At 32.0% G+C, this 14,824-nt stretch overlaps 1 long non-coding RNA gene across 1 annotated transcript; it reads right to left on the bottom strand.

Moving 5' to 3' along the window:
- Positions 1-663: 663 nt before the first annotated feature.
- LOC123712199 lies at positions 664-13,941 on the bottom strand. The gene is made up of 3 exons (XR_006754061.1): positions 13,777-13,941; positions 12,890-12,980; positions 664-2,028 (listed from the first exon to the last, which is right to left on the bottom strand). It is a non-coding gene; the product is annotated as an uncharacterized LOC123712199 (long non-coding RNA).
- Positions 13,942-14,824: the final 883 nt, after the last annotated feature.

The raw sequence follows: 14,824 nt of genomic DNA, 5'->3' as shown, positions 1-14,824 counted from the left end.
GTAAATTTTAATTTAATTGTTCAGAATACAAGGTATGTTGGAAAAAATTTAACTTACCTACCCGTCATTATGTCAATTTGGAGTAACCCCGTAAAATACGAAGCAGAAATTAAAAATATATAAGCCTTACAATATAATATCTTTCACGTATAATTTAATGATATTATAATTTTTCAACATACTATTTCGGTAACACAAAAAAATCCTATAAAATGCAAGTACAGTACAACTTAAGTATAATAAAGACTAAAAAACGAATTCAAACTCTATAAAGCTTTCCAATAATATCCACCTTTTTTATTTATAGACAAATATTTAATACGTTTAAAAAAAATAGTTACACAGTAATAGTAATAGATTACTATAGTAATAGTTGTGTTCTTCGTACACAAGAATAATTTTATCCAAAGGCTTAATGTTAAATCAATTTTTATAAAAATATGGATACCTAAATTTGGCTGTGATATCATTTATTATAAATTGAAGGATAGTCGAAATTCAATAATTTGAAAATCTCTGCACTATTGCCTTATCATTGATACAAATGTGATATTCTTGAATGTAAATAGTTAATGTGATTGAACGTGTGCTTTGAAGTTATTACATATATATAATTTTAGTACTTATAAAAATACTAATATTTCACAGAAAATATTAAGCAAGGACATTCGTGATCATTTAATTTCTCGTTCCATGGTGGACATGACAAATAAAGATAACAGGATAAAGAATGCATCTAAATTGGATCTGAGATGTAAATGATAAGGTTATTGCTGCAAATAATCAAAAGGTTTACCGTTTTTAAGCAAACATTTATGATTTCGTTCAAAACAATTATTATATATTATATTTGGGTATTCGAAAAAAGCGAATGTAGAAATAATTGGCTATGTCGTGCTTACATTTTCGTCACATTCCATATTTTTTTTTTAACAAAGTTACTCCAAAATACAAATTTCATATACGAAAACTTATAACTTCGCCAAAAAATGGGTAAATCACATGTGAATCACGAAATGACCGAGGAAAGCACAACTTTTAAATTGACGTAAAACATTGACTTCACTGCCGATTTTAATCCACGTGAAATGTCAGATGGCATTATCACAATACCAAATGCCTACAATTTTTGGGTGCAAGTTGTTTTTGAGTGTCAAATTTCAAAGAACAAAAACAAACATCTGCGCTTTTTTCAAAATTGTTGTTTTGTATAATTCAACACAGAATTCTTTGTTTTTACAAAATAGCTAAGCACAAATGGACATATACAGTTGACTTTGTGTCGGGCGTCGGGCAATTCGGGTGCGTCAGTTATAAACAAAGATATTATTTAGTTGACCGTTCCGTTACTTGACCGTTCCGTCATGGACGCTCGGTAACAATAATATAATTTAATAAAAGAAACAAATGATTGTTAAGTTTTGCCAAAAAACAAAAACAAAGTGATGTTTTTAAAAGTGAAGATCTCTTCACTTTGTAGATTTGTAGAGATAGATAACACCAACATTGGGGACACGTGTAAATGTTAATTATTTACTTATTGAATTTTTACACAATAGTACCTAGCTGATAGCAGTCCATTCGTATTATCTCTAATTTTATAAAACTTGATTTAAGGTTCGTAAGCGTAGTATAAAAGGATATCTGGCAGTATTTTAAGACTACTGCAGGGTATTTTAGTGCCAACCGTTATTATATTGGTTTCGATGCATTTGTTATATATGATTAATTATTATTATTATTAAAGCTTTATTAATTAATCCATACAACGAGTGATTAGTTTTCATTCCTTAATATTAGTATTATTTGTGTTAGTATAACTTTTAAATTTTTTAAGTTAGATTTATTTTTTAGTGGCCCCTTTAAGTCTAAAAGCCTCCTGCTATTTTATTTTTGTCTTGCAACATTCACCCAGTTTTTCCCCGCTAGTTCTATAATGTTCTCTATCCATCTTTTCTTTTATCGTCCTATAAATCTCTTTCCAGTAGGTCCAGTCTGTTTTTTTATTTCGAGTGTCGATATTTTATCCTGCAATGTATATATGATTAATAACATCTCATTAATAAAAATATATCATTATATAAATAGTTATCGGGTCCCAAGTAGCAACGAACATATGGCAGTTGACTCTTTTACTTTGTTATTTTAATCGAAGTACATATAGATATCGATTATTATAAAATGATTGATAATTAACATCAATATTAGTTAATATTGTAATATCTGTTCCAAATTTGAAGAAGATATATTTGTTATTGTAAAAGTTATTGCACTAATAACGCTGTCCTGAAAATCACTAGATTTTGAAAACAATCTCGCTCGGGCGATGCTCTTGCCGCGGTTATTGTTCCTCCTCCTTCACTGATTCCTTTACGAGTGATTTGAGTGAGGAATTCGCTGTGAGTGTTTGAAGAGTGTCTAACAGAATCCCAAGCCAGGTTATCTTATTCATAAGAATTAAATCACCTTTCTACTTTTTTTAAGTTAATTCATCAATACACTATTATCTAGTTATTTTTAGTATTTGATAAAACGTCAAAAATTGTCTATTTATTTTACATGTATTGCAAATAAGCTTTTAATGTCTTTAATATTGCGAAACATAAAAAGTCATCATTACTAAGTGGTTTTTAATGGAAATTAGGTACTTATCCAAACTAAAGGTGTGCCCCATGTGGTCGTGCAACATGTTTAATTTGCCATTAATTTTGTTTTGTACACAAATGCAAATTATATTCACATACTTAACTATTTATGGTGCTGTGCATTATTGGCCTTGCAACTAAGCCTGCTACTTTAAGCTGATGCGGTGGCATGTCTCAGGCTACATGAATAATCAAAGAAACAGATGCAATCTAAGAATAAGACTTGTCATCATCAAACTTCTTGATGGCAATACATTGCATTATTTTTTTAAAACCTATTTACAAACCATAAACCCCATATTCAGTTTAAAATTATAAAGTTTACATCGCTGTATTAAATTAGTTATCATGGAAACAATAAAATTTTAGCTAGATCTATATCTATGAAGGTTCTTTTTCAATTACGTGTAAAACAAGGGTAAAACTCAATTATTTCAAGAGATATGTGTAGAGAAATAAGCCAGTTTAAGTAGTAACAATTAAAAAGTTGATGTTTCCTCATACACGATGGCCGACCCGTTCAACTTTTCTCGTCTAAGCCTCGCTCGTGAGCGATCCCATTTCTATTATAGTTTAAAAACTTTATTAGTGTTTAACTTTGTGGTGCTTTAACGTGGTAAAACAAAAATTCGTTTGTTGTTTGTTTAATGAGCAATATTACATGCATCACGCACTGAAGAATTTAATTGTGAAGCATTATGATCAAATAATTGAATACCACATTTTTAATTGGATGTAAAACATATTTGTGAAAACGTCTATAATTTAAATAAAACTGCTTTATACGAATCACGTTCTTCACACAACTCACTTACTCACGTACTTTTCAGCAATCGTGGTTACCGAGCCACACCAAGTTGACACTGTTTGATATTATAAATTAAGTCGAATTATTATCATATAGTTATAATAATTTCCTTAAACCGAAGACTAATATGATCTGTGTATGATGGCTGCCATCAGGGCAGTGATAAAGTTATATATTTCTTCTTGTTATTCATTATATTCTTCATAATTCTGTGGTGTTCTATATTTCCTTTTAAAGGACGGTGGTATTTTTATTCTTTAATTTAAATCCCAATCAGGCTGAAATAAACAGGTAATAAAAACACCAATACACTGAGTTACGGAACTTCCGCATACTACTTGTCGTTATGTATGTAACAAGTTTTAAGTACAACGATTAGGTTATAATTGTTAACGACAATCGTAATCTCAAGGGACATAATAATTTATTTTAAACATGAAATTTCAATAGCTAAATCACAGTGCAGTGTATCGACGAAAAACTTTTCTCATTTTGGTTTCATTTCTCAACCGAGATGATCTTTGAGCTACTTTGACGTACAATTGTGTCTAGATTCTAATAACTTTACTTCGATTGGATTGTGAAGTTTGTCAGTGCGACAATAATGAAAATTCAACTGTATACAGATAATATAAAGTTTACATTCGCAAACAACTTGGTGCAATTGAACAATTTTAAATCGGCGTTTGTCGTACTAGATTGCGTAGAAATCTACGCCTTATCACGTATGGCATAAATATTCAAATCAAGTGTTGAGTCTCTAGAAGTTGCAGTCCTATCGCTGTTGAAATACGAGAATCAAACCATTGATTACGAGTCGGAGTACAATACTGCAATACTATACAATATTTGAGAAATGAAGACGTCCGCTAGTGTTACTGTAATAAACGAAATGGTTAAAGTTTCAAAGATATAATACTATTACAGCATACGTATACATATATGCTAGATATTACTATAAAATAAAAAAGCAAACAATTCTTAAGGTAAAGCATATAGATAGAAGGAATTGTCAACGGAATCTCATTTAAGGCAAATAATAGAAAACTTATATACACAATATACAAACACTTATTAATCGATAATTGTAAATATGGTAAATATTGCTTGGTATGGGTGTGCCGTAGGTATGGTATAGATGCTAGGTAGAAATTGTGCTACTTACAAATATTATTTTCTCTTTGTTCTCTCGCAAAATGTTGATGTATAATCCGAGCAGATAATCCTGTTCCAAATTGTTGTTATAATCTATTTTTTTGTGTTTTACCATTCAGGTATTGCAGGCAAAATAGTAAGCGGTAGCTAGTTAAATTAAATTATCTTTTAATAATGTATTAATTTTGAATTCAATAATATCGCCACATAACGCTTTTGTATCAAGGGCAGTAAACCTTCAAATAAAGTTGAAAACCCTCATGCAATTTATTATAATCGGATTATGACCGGATTTCTCGCTTTCAACGATATTCTGTTAACGCAAAGTACCAACGAGCTAATACAATGATTTTATTAATTTTAATTAATATGAATGCATAAATTTAACAGCAATAATCCGAAATATCTCTTAGTTATTACTGTAATACCTAATAAATAAATACACCGATCCAAAAGTTGAAACTATGTAAAAAAATAATAAGATTTATATGTAATACAGAGGAGTGTTGGCGTAGTGGCTTCAACATTCGACTCTCATCACTGAGGACGTAGGTTCGAGCCACGACTGTGGCCCAATGGAGTTTCTATGTGCGTATTTAACATTCGCTCGAATGGTGAAGGAAAAAATCGTGAGGAAACCGGCTTGCCTTAGACCCAAAAAGTCGACGGCGTGCGTCAGGCACAGAAGGGTGATCTACTTGCCTATTAGATTAACAAAAGATCATGAAGCAGATACAGAATCTGAGGCCCACACCTAAAAAGGTTGTAGTGCCATTGACTTATTCTTATTTTTATAAATTTAACACGAATTTAGAACGGTTCTCAGTTGAAGTTGAAGTTAGCGTCTTATTAAGGATTTTTACAGAAACAATACTCAATTTAGTAAAACAATTCAATGTAAGCCATGTCGATCTGTACAATATTAAAATCGATTTAGCCAGGCATTGGCGTAACACGATCTCGGGCGAGCGGGTGCGATGCTTCAATGCTGTTGCATTTTCCCGTTTCAGCCATTTTTTCCATTGTCGCTCACAAAACGGTTGAATGGAACGCACATTCAAATAACATTCAGCTGGCCATTGAACTAGGAAGTAATTTAGCTAAGCCTTGGAGCGTTTTTTTGATTTGAATCAATTTTATACATTCGAGGAGTACGTATATATAATATAGTAAATATTAATTAGTTATGCTACACCTTTTAGACGCAGCATCTGCATCAATTCTTTTTAAGTGTGTGCCCTACGCATATAGATATTTAGCTAGGATTTAAACTCGCAATTGACAGCCGTATCCTTAGCCTTATGCTAACCTAGTGGTTAACTATTTAATATTAATGTAATGTTAACCATAAATATTTGTTATATATCAAGTGCAATTTTTATTAGTTTTATCCGTTTTTTCACTATCCTATGACGAGGCATGTAGTTTGGTATAAGAGAACTAGGATACAAAAAAATTGTGCTTAAACCTTTGCAGGAAATAATTATTTGAGTATCGCCTTTATATTATAAGTTGTACTCTTCACCAGGCTTACTCACTGTTACAATAAGCATTAAGATTTATGCAATTAATTAAACAATACCAACAACATCATTATTTTACGTTTACAGTTTGCTCTTCGTTTTATTGTTCGAAATATAAACAAGAATATTTCACAGCGTAGATTTGCTACGCCGTAGCGTTTACATACGCTAGCCTACTTACTATTGTGAGAGCTTCAAAATTAATTAATGCTACCAGTGATTTAATATACGGCTTTCAAATATTTTGACAAATGAAGGCTTCAACTACTTGTATTTAACGAATATAATTGACGCCGCGACTTGTATATGGCTGATGGGTAATAATGGTGACTGAAATTCATTCCGTGCTGACAAGTGACGTTGATATGATTAGTACTAACGAGGGGACTAATGACTATGGTCTGTTGGTTCGTTTAATAACTTTGGATTTTTCCAGTTATTTTTAGTAGTGACGTCATTGTTTTCTTGGTTGATTTTTGTAAGTACATTTAATTTGAAGGCAATTTAATACTATACTTAAATTACTTATAAATGTACCTATATTTATAAGTTACTAATTTTAAATAACTATTTAAGTGATACGATGTTAACAACCCTTAGTTATTATTTATGGTATCATAATCCCGTCGAAAGCAACCAGGAAAAGTAGTGGTGAGAGTAAACAGCCTTGTCAAACGCCCGCGTGCTCTTGACAAGCTCTTGAACGTGGGAACTCTTTGTCTATTGAGTCATCGTGAGCGTGAAGTCCGGTGAAGCAGTTATGAAATTCATACCTGAACTTGTTCATAGTTTCAAGATCCTGCAGTTTAGTGACGATGAACCTTTTTGCAGCCTTACCAGGAGCATCTGCTGGTCGTGCACCTTGAAGCGTATTTCGGTAACAACCAGATGTCGCTGTCAATATCAGCCTCTTCGGTATTGAACATCGAACAGCGACGAGTGCCAGTTTGATCTGATAGCAAGGTGGTCTATTTCGTTTTTCTTGATACCATCAGGGGAGATCCATGTACATTTCTGTAGATGAATACATACCCAATAGTTAGGTGATGGTGTTGGTAAAACTCTTTAAAACATTAACCATTCTAGTTTCGTGCTTCAAGCCCGTGTTTACCCATGTCATTCCAATGTCATTTTTAATAAGGTTGGAGCAGTGGCACTTTTGGCAACTGCCATTATTATAATTTAATAACATCAAAATCAAATTAGTCAAAACAGTTTTAATTTTCTGTCAAAGAAATTAATGTATCGAGTGAATGATCTTAAAATCCATTCGATAACGCTACTGTATTCAATATGACTGCGCATTATATTTTTGCATAAAATTAAGGGATAACAGGATCCTTGGTAAACAGCAGATAGCACAATATAGGGAGTAAACTCAGCGCCTCCAATAATTGCTAACTGAGTCCTATAATCAAGATATGACTTAAACCAGTTCAGTTCTCCAGTTTCATAACCTTCTGAATTAGCATCGGCATACTTTGTCACGACTGACTTTGCATAGACATTCATAATATGCTCCGCATCAGTGTAAATTCCGTAAATTCTTTTGGACATTTTGGGATACAGGAAGGAGCTTGGAAAACAAGATAAAATCTCGCATATCATAAATAATTTGAGGTTTTAATACAATTGTATATATATAACATAGACCAAATTTATACATCATTCATTCAGATCAAGTTATTTCGATATCCCAATAAAGCCTACAGTATATTATTTAAAACGGTGAATTTATTAATTCATTTTATTAAATATTTTTGGGTCAAGTTATAAACGTGATCCATAAAAATACCTTCTCATTAAAACCTTTGATTAAGGCTATATTATCAAGAAAATTGCTTTTATAAAGGCAATGAAAAATTTAATTTGATTGCAGTGATTGATATTTCAATGTTATTAAAAAGAAGATTTTTAAAAGGTGTTCTACCTTCAAATGAAAGCCTTATATGTCAAAGCATGATTTTTTAGAAATTTGGAAACAGTGTTAGTCTAGGGGTTAAGCATGCGATTTTGACAAACGGAATTTGAAATATTTTTTTTATTTAACAGCATGCAAGCCTATGACCTGATATTGAGTGACACCGCCGCCCATGTACACTCTCAAAGCCATAGTGAGCGTGAGTGCGTTGCCAGCCTTTAAATAATTGGTACTATTTTCTTGAAGAATCCTAAGTCGTTCGGTTTTATTGATTCGGTAATACTTCAATGAGCAGCTGGTTCCACATGGTGGTGATGCGCGGCCTGCAAATACTGCCTTAAGAAATGCTCAGTTGTGGAACGACTGATGTCAAGGTGATACGGGTGAACTCTTCTCTGAACACTCTTCATGGTAAATGTGGTAGATGATGCAGAGTGACCCCACATCTCTACGCAATACCGAAATCAAGCCGCTTGGAGAGGACTTGTTGGTCAATTATTCCAACCGCTCTTCGTTGAATACGGTCAAGTGAAAAGAACTAGTACTGGGGAGCTCCCGCCCAGGGGTGAGGACAGTACTCCATATGGGGCCGAATTTGCGCTTTATACAGTTGCAGGCGGTGGCCCGAAGTGAATTACCGTCTTGCCTTCCTGAGCACACCAAGCTTTATGGAAGCTAATTTAACCATTCCCTCCAAACGACTGCGAAACTGATTCGTCGTTCGATATGTCAACGCCAAGCATTCCGATGCTGGCTGTGGATTTAAGAAGAGTGTCTTCGAAAAGAGCAGTAGTGACAAATGGTGTCTCAAAAATTTTGTCTCTTCTTGGGGTTCAATTCGACTAGATTAAGTCTACCCCAGAATTTAGAAGTCACACACATTTTAGAGATGAAAAAATATATCACCGACTAATGCTAAGTTGCAACATATCATTGATACCATACTCAATTAACTTGCTTTTAAGTCAAACAAAAACGTCGTGAGGAAACTGAATTGTTTAAGACCCAAAAAACTATGTTACTTATATAATTAAATGATCATCAGAAAATTAAAAATAATAAATGTAAAACACAATTAAAGGCAGAGATGGGTCTTCATCATGCCCCACGTAACGTTAAGAGCCATCAGGTATATTTTATGCGTTATCAGCTAATAACTGAGGCGGAATTAATATCAGTAGCCCGCGTCTGTTTGAATCTAATCATTTCTATGAAGGTGTCAATAGAACTATTTCAATAATACAATTCCCTACAAATAGAGTCCATAAAATGATGTCAAATAACTCTTTAATTTCACATACACAACTTTAATATAAATCTATTTTGGATACTACATTCACGCCGTGGCGTAAAATGAAATTTCAGTAGTGAAATATGTACGTACACATAAATATTTAATGTCGTTTATGTATAGAACACAAAAGGCTTGTATGAAAATGCGGTCACCTCAACCAGTGTCCTCAAAACATCGCCTTGTACATTTTCTAATATGCAAAGCATTCCTTTTAGATTGAATGCCGTGTTAAATTGATTGCTACAAAGTTTAATGGAAATCTTAAATTAAAATTTGAATTTAGAATTCTTAAGGTTATAAGTTTTAAGTTTTAACATTGTAAAATATTACATATCTGGGCCGTCGTTTTTATAATATATAATATAATTCTCGCAATAACTGCACTCGCAAAGATGTCCTATTGTTCATGCGGTACAAAAATTCATAGTGATCGGGATCGCTCTTGGAAGTTACAGAGTAAAAGGTCTGTTCGGGAGACGGCAATGAAGAGATTCGCTTATAGCCAAATAAATTTAATTATACACACAGTTGGAGAGGAATAATAAAAAACAAATATTCAACCGAAACGCCTCGTTCAACCGCAGGGATCATCATTTGTTATTGTACATTACCCATATATATTATTTTATATAATTAAGGTTAGGGTTCATATACCACCAACCAACTACTTAAATTAAATTGCAGATGTTAAATATAGATTTTTTGCATGAAACCGGATTTGGTCAGTTAATTAAAACTTTTGGACCAATTCCAACTATAAACGCATAGCTTTATCGCAGCTATTAAAGTATTTGCTTTGAATATGTGCCTAATTTACGTTAGTATATGTTTTATTACTTATATATAAAAGTTTTTAAATACATTAAGTGACGGAGACGTATCTTGAATACAGTCTGTAGGTATTCCGAGATACACGCCAGTTTCATCTCCAATACAACAAAATGGCAGTAACTAATACTGATTAAAGGAAAATATATTAAAATATTGTTGTTACATGCGGCCTCTCTCTTCATACCACTACCTCCAACAAGCCCCGTGAAAATGACATATACAATTAAATATGCGAATAAAAGTAGAGTAATATTCTATTTATCTATATTTCTTTTCAATTATTATACTAAAATATTAAGAAAAACATCAAGTTTTTTTACTTGGGAGTGCTACAAATTAAGACATCCGTGGCGTAACATTTTAAACTAGCACCATATACTCTATAGGAGGCATCATGATAATAATAGACAAGACGCTAGAATGAAAGGAACAATGCCACGACAGTGATAAGGACGGCGTATTCATGTACATGAGGCTAGCTAGGCTAGCTTTAGTACGTTTATGTAAGGGTAAATGTTTATTCGAACCCATTACTTTGAGTTCAAGGTTCAGGATTATCACGCACAAAACGCGATGTTTCAATAAAACGCGCCAGTCGTCAAACAGTTTACCGTGCAATGCCAATTAGAAGCTGAAATTTATGACGGCTCCTTTCCCATAAATTGCTACATTTTAATTTAATCCCACAAAGTCCAGCTCGGAACCGACTGTAACTTTAAAACTTTGCCACCCTGATTTCGCTGAAGGGATCCGAAACGTTTCTTCTACAACAAATTATAAGTGTCTACATAAATATAACTGAACCGCTGTTCTTGTAATAGAAAGTATTTTATGTAAGCATAATTAATTAATAATTTTTATTTATTATTTGCTGAAACTTCTTAATAAACTCTTTGACCTCAAAAAATTTTTTTACCAATAGTATTAGTATTGTGATAAAAATATTTTTTTAATGATGACTCATCCTTATAAATAATTTATTCCCTACTTCATTTAGTAGAGTTGTATTGGCCTAGTCGCATAAGACTATCAGCCATGAATTCATGCGTGCATTTCTATGTGTGCATTTAACACCATAATAACTCGTTATATTTTTTGTAACATGAATTGACTAATTACCTTCCTATCTTTCTCACTTTTAACAAACTTATCAGTAATTTGCTAATTAAGTGTTTAAACTCGCAAGACTCAAATTCCTTCGATTTGATTACTTGAATTAACAATTCTCAAGACTGAAATCCCAAACTGATCAAAACTTTGATCAAATTATCTGAGGTCTAACTATTCCCAATGCCACCAGTTTCACAATATTAAGCACGTTAAACTCGGTAGCAATAAGAATTGCAGAGACATTTCATGGATAATAGGAGTCCTTTGGATATTTGATGTTTATGCTAGGTTATTAAACGATACGGTCTACAAATTAAGAGAATACGGCGACGTCTTATTGAAATAATTGTAGGGATATACCACTTTAATAAATATATATAATTCATTGTTAATCAACAAAACGGACTTTTTCAATTAATTGAAGATGTCTGCAATGATTTGGATAATTCCTTTTAGTGAAATACGTTGTTACATGGTAACGACTAAATAATTTAATAGAAAAAAAATAACAAAAGGACACTTGACATTGACAGTTTAGTTTTACAGATATCGACAGATGTCTCTCTGTAGTATTTTGATATCATTATTTCCTTATTAGAAAGACTGCACATATACTTTGCATGGCAAGATGTTTATATCCTAATATGATTAATATTTAATGGGTTTAAGAAGCAAAAAGTTTTGTAGTAATTTCCATTTATACAGAGAAATTTTAGATCACAGGAAGTTTTTCAATTATCTTGTTCATGTAGTGGTTTCAGTCGTAGCACGTAACAGCTACGCAACCACACCGCGTAGCAGTGCTACGAGAGGCAAAGAGTTTATAATGCAATTTCTTGAGACACAACAGCTTTTACTCAGAAATGAGACTAAACGGATGTGAAGTGAAATTCAATCTTTGAACAAACAAACTGAGACATCTTTTCATTGTTTCACTTAATTCAATTAGTATTCGTTTAAATCAAGCTAATATGTTGTAAATGAAATTTGGAAATTATATATTTGATACATTTTGATGATATTTTGAAGTAATTGTAATAGTTGTTTTAGATCAACGTTGATTCATTTTTTTAGTTTAATGACAATTTTAAACAACTATTTTTATTTTATTTTATGATTTATTATTATTCGTTTGTAGAAGTTAGATACAGATTCTATTTAATCTATTAATTTCATAATTGTATCTTAGTTAAAATATATTAAAATTTTATACATTTCTATATGTAACGATAGGTGTAAGCTATATTAGTAACAAAAAAAAGCTTAGTAAGAACTCAATAACTATCTACTGCAAATAGAATAAAATGAGAATCCCCATACTTTAAACGGTAAATAGTAGACACAGTAGTGTCGACTTTAACACTCCATCCAGTTATTGTTCGGGTATTTTGTGCTGACAGTGTGGATTAATTTATCCCAACACTAGAAGATTATATTAACGCCCTTCCCTTTCAGTTCACCTTTATTTATTTCTTTAGATAATAGAAACAGTGACTGCGAAATTGTTTTCTTGATAGCTTATTAAGTTTTCCTTATTTGCGTTTCTAAGTAGGGTATGTATAAATAACTTGACTATTAGATACTTATATACAAACTATTTACCTTATAATCAGTCGATACATGTCATTGTTTATTGTGTGATTATTCTATATCTGAAAGTTCATCTCGTAGATACGGCCACGGTTGCTTACCCCTGTTGAGATTAGCCATTTAACAACATTGGTGATATTATAATTCAAATATCTTCATAACTCCGGTGGTATAAATGTTCAATGTAACTGATGTATATCTAATAAATAGTACCGTAAGTACTTATCTGAGGCTCTTCTTAAGGCGTTTACTGAAGGCTATCACATGCGACATTTAAATAAAGCCTAATAACGTAATTTAATTGTCACCTGAAATGTGTACACAATATTTTCAAGGTATATTACAAAACTAATTAAATAACATAAATAGCGTTAGAACTAACTACGTAAAAATATAACACTATTAACAACAAAACGGATATTTTACAGTAATTTACAACAGTTTTACATCAGGATATAGCCTTAATATGGCATATTTACAGTCGTGGACTCAATTTATAGCGCTGTGGGAGTACTTGGTCGGAGTCTACAGAAAATCAGACGTAATATGGCGATGAAACATCAATTCTATATCCTGTCGATATTTAATGAAAACTGTATTAATAAAAGACGTTTTTCCTTCGGATATATGTGAATAAAATTTTAATACAAATAACAAATAATTTAGCATGAAATATGAAGTATTTATAGGCAAATGCGATTGGGTGGACCAACAATCCCTCAGTATACTCCAGTACTTGCAGACACTTCAGTGAATCTTTGCATCCAGGCACCAAGGGTTTATTTTTATAAAAAGTATAGAACTGGTAACATTAAAACGATATGAGAAATAACTCAGTGTCAATTAGTCAAAACTTAGGTCCCGATAATGATCTTGATACTATGCTATAAATTGTTTACCTGTATTAAAATTAAGCATGCGGATAGGGCGTTGTTATATCTGACACGCTGTCTTTTTTCATAGAGAATCCATTTGCTTAAATCCGTTAAAACCTACATCCATTAGTGTGATTTATTCAATTATTCACCGACAAATGAATTACCTTTTTGAATAAGTTGATAGGAGGAAAGTATGCAAATGATTTTTAATGATCTGACATTTTTTGTTATTATAAAGCCATCGCGATTATATAACATTGTTATAAACGTTGATTTCTTGGAATTTTTTCTTATTTAATTTTAATATATGAAATAGCAGATATGACCAATAATGTGTTATAACGGTGAACACAATAGTAACCAAAGACCAAAACTAAAACGGCCAAAGTATTACAAAATAAATAACGAAACTATAACATTAATTGTCTCATGTAATAAAATACTGCGTGTAATGAAATAATTCATAAACTTTACAGTTTCTGCACTTCTAATAATGCTTTAATGCCGTCTTTCAAATAAAAATAAATAAATATATGTATTAAACAGCCATATTAAAAATAAAATAAATCAATGGCGCTACAACCTTTTAAGATCTGGGCCTCAGTATCTGTTTCATGAACATTTGTTAATCTAATAGGCAAGTAGGTGATCAGCCTTCTGTGCCTGACGCACCCCGTCCACTTTTTGGATCAAAGGTTTCCTCGCGATGTTTTCCTTCACCGTTCGAATGAATGTTAAATGGCCACATAGAAAGAAAGTGCATTAGTGTATATCCGCGGATCGGATCTACGACCTCAGTGATAAGAGTCGCATGCTAAAGCCAACACTGCTCAAAAAATAGCAGTATTAGTTTGTTAATAATTTGTATATAGCAACAATTTTTTTTCACTATTCTCTTATTCTACCTGTATTTGCCGAGAATAGTAAACTATAATAATATCATTATTTTAACCAACTCTATGAAAGATTATAAATACAATTCTCGCTCTTACATTCGGTATATATAATTTTCCTGAATAGTAACAATTATCAAAATACACTGCCTAGAAATCAAATTACCAACAACCCC

The sequence above is a fragment of the Pieris brassicae genome, chromosome 1 (genome assembly GCF_905147105.1).
Source record: "Pieris brassicae chromosome 1, ilPieBrab1.1, whole genome shotgun sequence".
Taxonomy (NCBI): Eukaryota; Metazoa; Arthropoda; class Insecta; order Lepidoptera; family Pieridae; genus Pieris; species Pieris brassicae.
This window is presented reverse-complemented; position numbering and strand designations above follow the sequence as displayed.